Below are 14,183 nucleotides of genomic sequence, written 5' to 3' on the forward strand. Positions count from 1 at the left end.
GTGGAGGATAGCTGTGCTTTTTCAGATCCAATGGATAAAAAATTAGAGGGTTACCTTAAGAAAATGTTTGTTCAACAAGGGTTTATATTGCAACCTCTTGCATGTATTGCGCCTGTCACGGCTGCAGCAGCATTTTGGTTTGAGTCTCTGGAAGAGACACTTCAATCATCCACACTAGATGACATCACACACAAACTTAAATTCCTTAAGTTAGCTAATTCATTTATTTCAGATGCCGTAGTACAGCTTGCGGCTAAAAATTCAGGATTCGCCATTCAGGCACGCAGAGCTCTGTGGCTAAAATCCTGGTCAGCTGATGTTACGTCTAAATCTAAATTGCTTAATATTCCTTTCAAAGGGCAGACCTTATTCGGGCCCGGCTTGAAAGAGATTATTGATGACATTACAGGAGGTAAAGGTCATGCCCTGCCTCAGGACAAGGCCAAAGCCAAGGCTAGACAGTCCAATTTTCGTTCCTTTCGTAATTTCAAAGCAGGAGCAGCATCAACTTCCTCTGCACCAAAACAGGAAGGAGCTGTTGCTCGCTACAGACAAGGCTGGAAACCTAACCAGTCCTGGAACAGGGGCAAACAGGCCAGAAAACCTGCTGCTGCCCCTAAGACAGCATGAATTGAGGGCCCCCGATCCGGGACCGGATCTAGTGGGGGGCAGACTTTCCCTCTTCGCCCAGGCTTGGGCAAGAGATGTTCAGGATCCCTGGGCGTTAGAGATCATATCTCAGGGATACCTTCTGGACTTCAAATCCTCTCCCCCAAGAGGGAGATTTCATCTGTCAAGGTTGTCAACAAACCTAACAAAGAAGGAAGCGTTTCTACGCTGCGTACAAGATCTTTTATTAATGGGAGTGATCCATCCAGTTCCGCGGTTGGAACAAGGACAAGGGTTTTACTCAAATCTGTTTGTAGTTCCCAAAAAAGAGGGAACCTTCAGGCCAATCTTGGATTTAAAGATCCTAAACAAATTCCTAAGAGTTCCATCGTTCAAGATGGAAACTATTCGAACAATTTTGCCCATGATCCAAGAGGGTCAGTACTTGACCACAGTGGATTTAAAGGATGCTTACCTTCACATACCGATTCACAGAAGTCATTACCGGTATCTAAGGTTTGCCTTTTTAGACAGGCATTACCAGTTTGTAGCTCTTCCATTCGGACTGGCTACGGCTCCAAGAATCTTCACAAAGGTTCTGGGCACTCTTCTGGCGGTACTAAGACCGCGAGGAATTTCAGTAGCTCCGTACTTAGACGACATACTGATACAAGCTTCAAGCTTTCAAACTGCCAAATCTCATACAGAGATAGTACTGGCATTTCTAAGGTCGCATGGATGGAAAGTGAACGAAGAGAAAAGTTCTCTCTTTCCACTCACAAGAGTTCCCTTCCTGGGGACTCTGATAGATTCTGTAGAAATGAAGATTTACCTGACAGAGGACAGGTTAACAAAACTTCAAAGTGCATGCCGTGTCCTTCATTCCATTCAAGAGACCAGAAATTCTCTTCTATGGTGGCTTTATCGGCCACATCTGTCCAGGGGAATGCCATTCAGCAGGCCAGACTGGTCAATTGTAACAACAGACGCCAGCCTACTAGGTTGGGGCGCTGTCTGGAATTCTCTGAAGGCTCAGGGACTATGGAATCAGGAGGAGAGTCTTCTTCCAATAAACATTCTGGAATTGAGAGCAGTCCTCAATGCTCTTCTGGCTTGGCCCCAGTTAGCAACTCGGGGGTTCATCAGGTTCCAGTCGGACAACATCACGACTGTAGCTTATATCAACCATCAGGGAGGGACAAGAAGCTCCCTAGCAATGATGGAAGTATCGAAGATAATTCGCTGGGCAGAGTCTCACTCTTGCCACCTGTCTGCAATCCACATCCCGGGAGTGGAGAACTGGGAGGCGGATTTCTTAAGTCGTCAGACTTTTCATCCGGGGGAGTGGGAACTTCATCCAGAGGTCTTTGCCCAAATACTTCGACGTTGGGGCAAACCAGAGATAGATCTCATGGCGTCTCGACAGAACGCCAAGCTTCCGCGCTACGGGTCCAGATCCAGGGTTCCGGGAGCGGTCCTGATAGATGCCTTGACAGCACCATGGACCTTCAGGATGGCTCATGTGTTTCCACCTTTCCCGATGCTTCCTCGATTGATTGCCAGAATCAAACAGGAGAAAGCATTAGTGATTCTAATAGCGCCTGCATGGCCACGCAGGACTTGGTATACAGATCTGGTGGACATGTCATTCTGTCCACCTTGGTCGTTACCTCTGAAACAGGACCTTCTGATTCAGGGTCCTTTCAAACATCAAAATCTAACTTCTCTGAAGCTGACTGTTTGGAAATTGAACGCTTGATCTTATCAAAGCGTGGTTTTTCTGAGTCAGTTATTGATACCTTAATACAGGCTAGGAAGCCTGTTACCAGAAAGATTTACCATAAAATATGGCGTAAATACCTATATTGGTGCGAATCCAAAGGTTACTCTTGGAGTAAGGTTAGGATTCCTAGGATATTGTCTTTTCTACAAGAAGGTTTAGAAAAGGGGTTATCCGCTAGTTCCTTAAAGGGACAGATCTCAGCTCTGTCCATTCTGTTACACAAGCGTCTGTCAGAAGTTCCAGACGTTCAGGCTTTTTGTCAGGCTTTGGCCAGGATTAAACCTGTGTTTAAAGCTGTGGCTCCACCATGGAGTTTAAACCTTGTTCTTAACGTTTTACAGGGTGTTCCGTTTGAACCCCTTCATTCCATTGATATAAAGTTGTTATCTTGGAAAGTTCTATTTTTAATGGCTATTTCCTCGGCTCGAAGAGTCTCTGAGTTATCAGCCTTACATTGTAATTCTCCTTATTTGATTTTTCACTCGGATAAGGTAGTTCTGCGTACTACGCCTGGGTTCTTACCTAAGGTAGTCACTAACAGGAATATCAATCAGGAGATTGTTGTTCCATCCTTGTGCCCAAATCCTTCTTCGAGGAAGGAACGTCTTTTGCACAATCTGGATGTAGTTCGTGCCCTTAAATTTTATTTACAGGCAACTAAAGATTTTCGACAAACGTCTTCCCTGTTTGTCGTTTACTCTGGTCAGAGGAGAGGTCAAAAAGCTTCTGCTACCTCTCTCTCTTTTTGGCTTCGTAGCATAATTCGTTTAGCTTATGAGACTGCTGGACAGCAGCCTCCTGAAAGAATTACAGCTCATTCCACTAGAGCTGTGGCTTCCACTTGGGCCTTTAAGAATGAGGCCTCTGTTGAACAGATTTGCAAGGCTGCAACTTGGTCTTCGCTTCATACTTTTTCCAAATTTTACAAATTTGACACTTTTGCTTCCTCGGAGGCTATTTTTGGGAGAAAGGTTCTTCAGGCAGTGGTTCCTTCTGTATAAAGAGCCTGCCTATCCCTCCCGTCATCCGTGTACTTTTGCTTTGGTATTGGTATCCCACAAGTAATGATGACCCGTGGACTGATCACACTTAACAGAAGAAAACATAATTTATGCTTACCTGATAAATTCCTTTCTTCTGTAGTGTGATCAGTCCACAGCCCGCCCTGTTTTTTAAGGCAGGTAAATATTTTTTAAATTATACTCCAGTCACCACTACACCCTTGGCTTCTTCTTTCTCGTTGGTCCTTGGTCGAATGACTGGAGGTGACGTAGAGGGGAGGAGCTATATAGCAACTCTGCTGGGTGAATCCTCTTGCACTTCCTGTAGGGGAGCAGTTAATATCCCACAAGTAATGATGACCCGTGGACTGATCACACTACAGAAGAAAGGAATTTATCAGGTAAGCATAAATTATGTTTTTTCTCCATCTATTAACTTTAATGGATAAAAAAATGTATGTACACCAGGGTTTACAATGACTACCTGCAGCACTACCTGCAGCGTTAACATCACTAGTGTGATAGCAGGCCTTGAAGTTATCGAACTTCTTTTCTACAGATGCTTGTCTTCAGGGGGAGTTAAGATTTCAGGCCTCCTATTATGGCCCGCAGAGCGTTATAGTTAAAATCCTGGTCTGCGGATGTCTCATCTAAGTCTAATTTTTTGGTGAAAGACCTTTTTGGACTGGGTTTGATGGAGATAACTCTGATATTACGGGAGTTAAGGACTATCCCTCCCTCAGTGTAAGAGAAACAAATCAGACATCAGAGTAATTTTATTTTCTTTCAAAATTTCAAGGAAAGTCTTCTCCCTCCTCCAAGCGGGAGCAGTCCAAGCCTTTCTGGAGACCCAATCAGTAATGGATTAGGGGAATGCGGTTCATTCTACAAGGGCCGTTGCTTCCTCGTGGCATTCAAAAATGAAGCTTCTGTGGAACAGATTTGCAAGGCTGCAACTTTGTCCTCTCTTCACTCTTTTTCAAAATTTTACAAATTTGACTCTTTTGCCTCGGCTGAGGCCACTTTTGGGAGAAAGGTTCTTCAAGCAGTGGTGCCTTCCGTTTAGGTTCCCTGTCTTGTCCCTCCCGTATCATACGTGTACTCTAGCTTGGGTATTCCCATTAGTAATTAAGATGATCCGTGGACTCATCGTGTCTTTAAAAAAAAATGGAAAATTTATGCTTACCTGATAAATTTATTTCCTTTTTGACACGATGAGTCCACGGCCCGCCCTGTTTTTGAAAGACAGGTTGTTGGTTATTATAAACTTCAGACACCTCTGCACCTTGGTTTTTACTTTCTATCCTTAACTTCGGTCGAATGACTGGAGTGGGAGGGAAGGGAGGAGCTATTTAACAGCTTTGCTGTGCTGCTCTTTGCCGCCTCCTGCAGGACAGGAGTGATATTCCCATTAGTAGTTAAGATGATCTGTGGAAAATAAATAAATTTATCAGGTAAGCATAAATTTTCCTTTTATGGTAATAGACTGAGAGTCAAAGCGCTCATTATTATTCTCTTTTGTACCGCTAATAATATTAATATACTAGAAGCATGCAAAAAGTTATGAATAGCCACTAATAACAGTGATAGAACGCTCAGTATTCCGTCAAATACCGGCAAGGATTTTATTATATCAGAGCGTGTCATATTACACTACTGGGTATTATAAATTATTTTCAGTCTTCAGTAAAAACATAATCCCAGTACCAATTTACAATAACGTTGAGGGTTACTAGTAAACTACAAGCATCTAGCAGCTACATTAACCAGCATAGATAACAGATGCAGGTAACCAACACTAACTAATAGAGTCAATAGCTTGGCATTGATCAGCAATGTGTAATATCGATATATTCATTTCATCAATATTAAGGTTTAATTACCATGCACATTATACATTTCTTTTGTGACTAACTATTGATACAGTGTTTCTCATTTCTTTCATGTAATTGGCAGGAGTCCATGAGCTAGTGATGTATGGGATATACAAACCTACCAGGAGGGGCAAAGTTTCCCAAACCTCAAAATGCCTATAAATAAACCCCTCACCACACCCACAATTCAGTTTTACAAACTTTGCCTCCTATGGAGGTGGTGAAGTAACTTTGTGCTAAGATTTCTACGTTGACATGCGCTTCTCAGCATTTTGAAGCCCGATTCCTCTCAGAGTACAGCGAATGTCAGAGGGACGTGGAGAGTATCACCTATTGAATGCAATGATTTTCCTAACGGGGGTCTTTTTCATAGGTTCTCTGTTATCGGTCGTAGAGATTCATCTCCAACCTCCCTTTTCAGATCGACGATATACTCTCATATACCATTACCTCTACTGATAACTGTTTCAGTACTGGTTTGGCTATCTGCTATACAGGGAGTGCAGAATTATTAGGCAAGTTGTATTTTTGAGGATTAATTTTATTATTGAACAACAACCATGTTCTCAATGAACCCAAAAAACTCATTAATATCAAAGCTGAATATTTTTGGAAGTAGTTTTTAGTTTGTTTTTAGTTTTAGCTATTTTAGGGGGATATCTGTGTGTGCAGGTGACTATTACTGTGCATAATTATTAGGCAACTTAAAAAAAACAAATATATACCCATTTCAATTATTTATTTTTACCAGTGAAACCAATATAACATCTCAACATTCACAAATATACATTTCTGACATTCAAAAACAAAACAAAAACAAATCAGAGACCAATATAGCCACCTTTCTTTGCAAGGACACTCAAAAGCCTGCCATCCATGGATTCTGTCAGTGTTTTGATCTGTTCACCATCAACATTGCGTGCAGCAGCAACCACAGCCTCCCAGACACTGTTCAGAGAGGTGTACTGTTTTCCCTCCTTGTAAATCTCACATTTGATGATGGACCACAGGTTCTCAATGGGGTTCAGATCAGGTGAACAAGGAGGCCATGTCATTAGATTTTCTTCTTTTATACCCTTTCTTGCCAGCCACGCTGTGGAGTACTTGGACGCGTGTGATGGAGCATTGTCCTGCATGGAAATCATGTTTTTCTTGAAGGATGCAGACTTCTTCCTGTACCACTGCTTGAAGAAGGTGTCTTCCAGAAACTGGCAGTAGGACTGGGAGTTGAGCTTGACTCGATCCTCAACCCGAAAAGGCCCCACAAGCTCATCTTTGATGATACCAGCCCAAACCAGTACTCCACCTCCACCTTGCTGGCGTCTGAGTCGGACTGGAGCTCTCTGCCCTTTACCAATCCAGCCACGGGCCCATCCATCTGGCCCATCAAGACTCACTCTCATTTCATCAGTCCATAAAACCTTAGAAAAATCAGTCTTGAGATATTTCTTGGCCCAGTCTTGACGTTTCAGCTTGTGTGTCTTGTTCAGTGGTGGTCGTCTTTCAGCCTTTCTTACCTTGGCCATGTCTCAGAGTATTGCACACCTTGTGCTTTTGGGCACTCCAGTGATGTTGCAGCTCTGAAATATGGCCAAACTGGTGGCAAGTGGCATCTTGGCAGCTGCACGCTTGACTTTTCTCAGTTCATGGGCAGTTATTTTGCGCCTTGGTTTTTCCACACGCTTCTTGCGACCCTGTTGACTATTTTGAATGAAACGCTTGATTGTTCGATGATCACGCTTCAGAAGCTTTGCAATTTTAAGAGTGCTGCATCCCTCTGCAAGATATCTCACTATTTTTGACTTTTCTGAGCCTGTCAAGTCCTTCTTTTGACCCATTTTGCCAAAGGAAAGGAAGTTGCCTAATAATTATGCACACCTGATATAGGGTGTTGATGTCATTAGACCACACCCCTTCTCATTACAGAGATGCACATCACCTAATATGCTTAATTGGTAGTAGGCTTTCGAGCCTATACAGCTTGGAGTAAGACAACATGCATAAAGAGGATGATGTGGTCAAAATACTCATTTGCCTAATAATTCTGCACTCCCTGTATGTGGATGGATGTCTTTTGGTAAGTATGTTTTTATTACTTAAGACACCTTAGCTATGGTTTGGCACTTTATGCATTTATATAAAGTTCTAAATATATGTATTGTACTTATATTTGCCATGAGTCAGGTTCATGTATTTCCTTTTGCAGATTGTCAGGTTCATATTTGGGTAAGTTAATATTAAGAAATATTTCTCCTACATTGGTGTATCCGGTCCACGGCTTCATCCTTACTTGTGGGATATTCTCAATCCCTACAGGAAGTGGCAAAGAGAGCACACAGCAAAGCTGTCCATATAGCTCCCCTCAGGCTCCGCCCCCCCAGTCATTCTCTTTGCCGCTCTAACTAGTAGCATCTCCACGGGGGTGGTAAAGAGTATGTGGTGTTTAGTTGTAGTTTTTTATTCTTCTATCAAGAGTTTATTTTAAAATAGTGCCGGCATGTACTATTTACTCTGCAGCAGAAAGTGATGAAGATTTCTGCCGAGAGGAATATGATTTTAGCACCAGTAACTAAAATTCATTGCTGTTCCCACACAGGACTGTTGAAACCAGAGAACTTCAGTTGGGGGGAACAGTTTGCAGGCTTAACTGCTTCAGGTATGATCAGTCATTTTTCTAACAAGACCTAGTAATGCTAGAAGACTGTCAGCAATCCCCTCTGGGATAGGTAAGCCATTTTTTCTCTTGTTAAGTGTATCCAGTCCACGGATCATCCATTACTTGTGGGATATTCTCCTTCCCAACAGGAAGTTGCAAGAGGATAACCCACAGCAGAGCTGCTATATAGCTCCTCCCCTCACTGTCATATCCAGTCATTCTCTTGCAACTCTCAACTCAGATGGAGGTCGTAAGAGGACTGTGGTGTTTTATACTTAGTTTATTTCTTCAATCAAAAGTTTGTTATTTTTAAATGGTACCGGAGTGTACTGTTTATCTCAGGCAGTATTTAGAAGAAGAATCTGCCTGCGTTTTCTATGATCTTAGCAGAAGTAACTAAAATCCTTTGCTGTTTTCACATATTCTGAGGAGTGAGGTAACTTCAGAGGGGGAATAGCGTGCAGGTTTTCCTGTAATAAGGTATGTGCAGTTAAAATATTTTTCTAGGGATGGAATTTGCTAGAAAATGCTGCTGATACCGAAGTAATGTAAGTAAAGCCTTAAATGCAGTGATAGCGACTGGTATCAGGCTTATTAATAGAGATACATACTCTTATAAAAGTGTATTTTAAAACGTTTGCTGGCATGTTTAATCGTTTTTTACATATGTTTGGTGATAAAACTTATTGGGGCCTAGTTTTTTCCACATGGCTGGCTTGAATTTTGCCTAGAAACAGTTCCCTGAGGCTTCCCACTGTTGTAATATGAGTGGGAGGGGCCTATTTTGGCGTTTTTTTGCACAGCAAAAATTACAGACACAGACATCCAGCTTCTTCCTGCATGATCCATGACTTCTCTGAAGGGCTCAAAAGGCTTCAAAAGTCGTATTGAGGGAGGTAAAAAGCCACAGTAGAGCTGTGGCAGTTGTTGTGACTGTTTAAAAAACGTTTTTGTTATTTGTTATTCCGTTTTTGGTATTAACTGGTTAATCATCCATTTGCAAGTGGGTGCAATGCTCTGCTAACTTATTACATACACTGTAAAAATTTCGTTAGTGTAACTGCATTTTTTCACTGTTATTTCAAAATTTGGGAAAATTTTTGTTTCTTAAAGGCGCAGTAACGTTTTTTATATTGCTTGTAAACTTGTGTTTTTTAAGCTTGCTAGTCTCATTGCTAGTCTGTTTAAACATGTCTGACACAGAGGAACCTACTTGTTCATTATGTTTGAAAGCCATGGTGGAGCCCCATAGGAGAATGTGTACTAAATGTATTGATTTCACCATAAACAGTAAAGATCAGTCTTTATCTATAAAATAATTGTCACCAGAGGGGTCTGTCGAGGGGGAAGTTATGCCGACTAACTCTCCCCACGTGTCGGACCCTTCGCCTCCTGCTCAAGGGACGCACGCTAATATGGCGCCAAGTACATCAGGGACGCCCGTAGCGATTACTTTGCAGGACATGGCTGCAATCATGAATAATACCCTGTCAGAGGTATTATCCAGATTGCCTGAATTGAGGGGCAAGCGTGATAGCTCTGGGGTTAGACGAGATACAGAGCGCGTAGATGCTGTAAGAGCCATGTCTGATACTGCGTCACAATATGCAGAACCTGAGGACGGAGAGCTTCAGTCTGTGGGTGACGTCTCTGAATCGGGGAGACCTGATTCAGAGATTTCTAATTTTAAATTTAAGCTTGAGAACCTCCGTGTATTGCTTGGGGAGGTATTAGCTGCTCTGAATGACTGTGACACAATTGCAGTGCCAGAGAAATTGTGTAGGCTGGATAAATACTATGCAGTGCCGGTGAGTACTGATGTTTTTCCAATACCTAAAAGGCTTACAGAAATTATTAGTAAGGAGTGGGATAGGCCCCGGTGTGCCCTTTCCCCCACCTCCTATATTTAGAAAAATGTTTCCAATAGATGCCACTACACGGGACTTATGGCAGACTGTCCCTAAGGTGGAGGGAGCAGTTTCTACTTTAGCAAAGCGTACCACTATCCCGGTTGAGGACAGTTGTGCTTTTTCAGATCCAATGGATAAAAAATTAGAGGGTTACCTTAAGAAAATGTTTATTCAACAAGGTTTTATTTTACAGCCCCTTGCATGCATTGCGCCTGTCACTGCTGCGGCGGCATTCTGGTTTGAGGCCCTGGAAGAGGCCATCCATACAGCTCCATTGACTGAAATTGTTGACAAGCTTAGAACTCTTAAGCTAGCTAACTCATTTGTTTCTGATGCCATTGTTCATTTGACTAAACTAACGGCTAAGAATTCCGGATTCGCCATCCAGGCGCGTAGGGCGCTATGGCTCAAATCCTGGTCAGCTGATGTGACTTCAAAGTCTAAATTACTCAACATTCCTTTCAAGGGGCAGACCTTATTCGGGCCTGGTTTTAAAGAAATTATTGCTGACATTACTGGAGGTAAGGGTCATACCCTTCCTCAGGACAGGGCCAAATCAAAGGCCAAACAGTCTAATTTTCGTGCCTTTCGAAATTTCAAGGCAGGTGCAGCATCAACTTCCTCTGCTTCAAAACAAGAGGGAACTTTTGCTCAATCCAAGCAGGCCTGGAAACCTAACCAGTCCTGGAACAAGGGCAAGCAAGCCTGCTGCTGCCTCTAAGACAGCATGAAGGAGCGGCCCCCTATCCGACAACGGATCTAGTAGGGGGCAGACTCTCTCTCTTTGCCCAGGCTTGGGCAAGAGATGTTCAGGATCCCTGGGCGTTGGAGATCATATCTCAGGGATATCTTCTGGACTTCAAAGCTTCTCCTCCACAAGGGAGATTTCACCTTTCAAGATTATCTGCAAACCAGATAAAGAAAGAGGCATTCCTAAGCTGCGTACAAGATCTCCTTGTAATGGGAGTGATCCATCCAGTTCCGCGGACGGAACAAGGACAGGGGTTTTATTCAAATCTGTTTGTGGTTCCCAAAAAAGAGGGAACCTTCAGACCAATTTTGGATTTAAAGATCCTAAACAAATTCCTCAGAGTTCCGTCATTCAAGATGGAAACTATTCGAACCATTTTACCCATGATCCAAGAGGGTCAGTACATGACCACAGTGGACTTAAAGGATGCCTACCTTCACATTCCGATTCACAAGAATCATCATCAGTTCCTGAGGTTTGCCTTTCTAGACAGGCATTACCAATTTGTAGCTCTTCCATTCGGGTTGGCTACAGCCCCAAGAATTTTTACAAAGGTTCTGGGCTCACTTCTGGCGGTCCTAAGACCGCGAGGCATAGCGGTGGCTCCTTACCTGGACGATATCCTGATACAGGCGTCAAGCTTTCAAATTGCCAAATCTCATACAGAGATAGTTCTAGCATTTCTGAGGTCGCATGGGTGGAAAGTGAACGATGAAAAGAGTTCTCTATCTCCTCTCACGAGGGTTTCCTTCCTAGGGACTCTAATAGATTCTGTAGAAATGAAAATTTACGGAGTCCAGGTTATCAAAACTTCTAAATGCTTGCCGTGTTCTTCACTCCATTCCGCGCCCCACGGTGGCTCAGTGCATGGAAGTAATCGGCTTAATGGTAGCGGCGATGGACATAGTGCCATTCGCGCGCCTGCATCTCAGACCGCTGCAATTATGCATGCTCAGTCACTGGAATGGGGATTACACAGATTTGTCCCCTCTACTAAATCTGGATCAGGAAACCAGAGATTCTCTTCTCTGGTGGTTATCTCGGGCCCATCTGTCCAAGGGTATGTCCTTTCGCAGTCCAGATTGGACAATTGTAACAACAGATGCCAGCCTTCTAGGTTGGGGTGCAGTCTGGAACTCCCTCAAGGCTCAGGGTTCATGGACTCAGGAGGAGAAACTCCTCCCAATAAATATTCTGGAGTTAAGAGCAATATTCAATGCTCTTATGGCTTGGCCTCAGCTAGCAACACTGAGGTTCATCAGATTTCAGTCGGACAACATCACGACTGTGGCTTACATCAACCATCAAGGGGGAACCAGGAGTTCCCTAGCGATGTCAGAAGTCTCCAAGATAGTTCGCTGGGCAGAGACTCACGCTTGCCACCTGTCAGCGATCCATATCCCAGGTGTAGAGAACTGGGAGGCGGATTTTCTAAGTCGTCAGACATTTCATCCGGGGGAATGGGAACTCCATCCGGAGGTGTTTGCTCAATTGGTTCTCCGTTGGGGCAAACCAGAATTGGATCTCATGTCGTCTCGCCAGAACGCCAAGCTTCCTTGTTACGGATCCAGGTCCAGGGACCCAGAAGCGGCACTGATAGATGCTCTAGCAGCGCCTTGGTTCTTCAACCTGGCTTATGTGTTTCCACCGTTTCCTCTGCTCCCTCGTCTGATTGCCAAAATCAAACAGGAAAGAGCATCGGTGATATTGATAGCGCCTGCGTGGCCACGCAGGACCTGGTATGCAGACCTAGTGGACATGTCATCCTTTCCACCATGGACTCTGCCTCTGAGATAAGACCTTCTAATACAAGGTCCTTTCAATCATCCGAATCTACTTTCTCTGAGACTGATTGCATGGAGATTGAACGCTTGATCCTATCAAAGTGTGGCTTCTCCGAGTCAGTAATTGATACCTTAATACGGGCACGAAAGCCTGTCACCAGGAAAATTTACCACAAGATATGGCGTAAATATCTTCATTGGTGTGAATCCAAGAATTACTCATGGAGTAGGGTTAGGATTCCTAGGATATTGTCCTTCCTCCAAGAGGGTTTGGACAAAGGATTATCAGCTAGTTCTTTAAAGGGACAGATTTCTGCTCGGTCTATTCTTTTACACAAGCGTCTGGCAGAAGTTCCAGACGTTCAGGCATTTTGTCAGGCTTTAGTTAGAATTAAGCCTGTGTTTAAACCTGTTGCTCCTCCATGGAGCTTAAACTTCTTTCATGGAAAGTTCTTTTTCTGATGGCTATTTCCTCGGCTCGAAGAGTCTCTGAGTTATCTGCCTTACATTGTGATTCTCCTTATCTGATCTTTCATTCAGATAAAGTTGTTCTGCGTACAAAACCTGGGTTTTTACCTAGGGTGGTTTCTAACAAGAATATCAATCAAGAGATTGTTGTTCCATCATTATGTCCTAATCCTTCTTCAAAGAAGGAACGTCTTTTGCATAATCTAGACGTAGTCCGTGCCTTGAAGTTTTACTTACAGGCTACTAAAGATTTTCGCCAAACATCTAACCTGTTTGTTGTTTACTCTGGACAGAGGAGAGGTCAGAAGGCCTCGGCAACCTCTCTTTCTTTTTGGCTTCGGAGTATAATCCGTTTAGCCTATGAGACTGCTGGACTGCAGCCTCCTGAAAGGATTACAGCTCATTCTACTAGAGCTGTGGCTTCCACCTGGGTCTTTAAAAATGAGGCCTCTGTTGAACAGATTTGCAAGGCTGCAACTTGGTCTTCCCTTCATACTTTTTCCAAATTTTACAAATTTGATACTTTTGCTTCTTCGGAGGCTGTTTTTGGGAGAAAGGTTCTACAGGCAGTGGTTCCTTCCGTTTAAGTTCCTGCATTGTCCCTCCCATCATCTGTGTACTTTAGCTTTGGTATTGGTATCCCACAAGTAATGGATGATCCGTGGACTGGATACACTTAACAAGAGAAAACATAATTTATGCTTACCTGATAAATTTATTTCTCTTGTAGTGTATCCAGTCCACGGCCCGCCCTGTCCTTTTCAGGCAGGTCTAAATTTTAATTAAACTACAGTCACCACTGCACCCTATGGTTTCTCCTTTTCTCGGCTTGTTTCGGTCGAATGACTGGATATGGCAGTGCAACTCTGCTGTGGGTGATCCTCTTGCAACTTCCTGTTGGGAAGGAGAATATCCCACAAGTAATGGATGATCCGTGGACTGGATACACTACAAGAGAAATAAATTTATCAGGTAAGCGTAAATTATGTTTTCTTACTAAAATAATCCCTAAGGAAGGTAAAGGCCACAGTGGAAGCTGTGGCATAGTACTGTAGTGTGTTTAACTGGTTAATTGCTGTTATTAGCTCTGGTTTGGGCATTAAGGGTTTAATTGGTCTGAAAATTTGTGTGCAATCTTTTCAAAGCATTAAGACACTGGACTGTGGTGAAAATTTCATTAAAATCGGATGTGGGTGACGTCTCTGAATCTGGGAGACCTGATTCAGAGATTTCTAATTTTAAATTTAAGCTTGAGAACCTCCGTGTATTGCTTGGGGAGGTATTAGCTGCTCTGAATGACTGTGACACAATTGCAGTGCCAGAGAAATTGTGTAGGCTGGATAAATA

At 43.2% G+C, this 14,183-nt stretch overlaps 1 protein-coding gene across 1 annotated transcript in view; it reads left to right on the forward strand.

Moving 5' to 3' along the window:
* Nucleotides 1-14,183, forward strand: part of XNDC1N (XRCC1 N-terminal domain containing 1, N-terminal like) — a 446,185-nt gene that overhangs the window by 298,090 nt on the left and 133,912 nt on the right. The window lies entirely within an intron of this gene.

This window comes from Bombina bombina, chromosome 3 (assembly GCF_027579735.1).
Source record: "Bombina bombina isolate aBomBom1 chromosome 3, aBomBom1.pri, whole genome shotgun sequence".
In the NCBI taxonomy this organism is placed as follows: domain Eukaryota; kingdom Metazoa; phylum Chordata; class Amphibia; order Anura; family Bombinatoridae; genus Bombina; species Bombina bombina.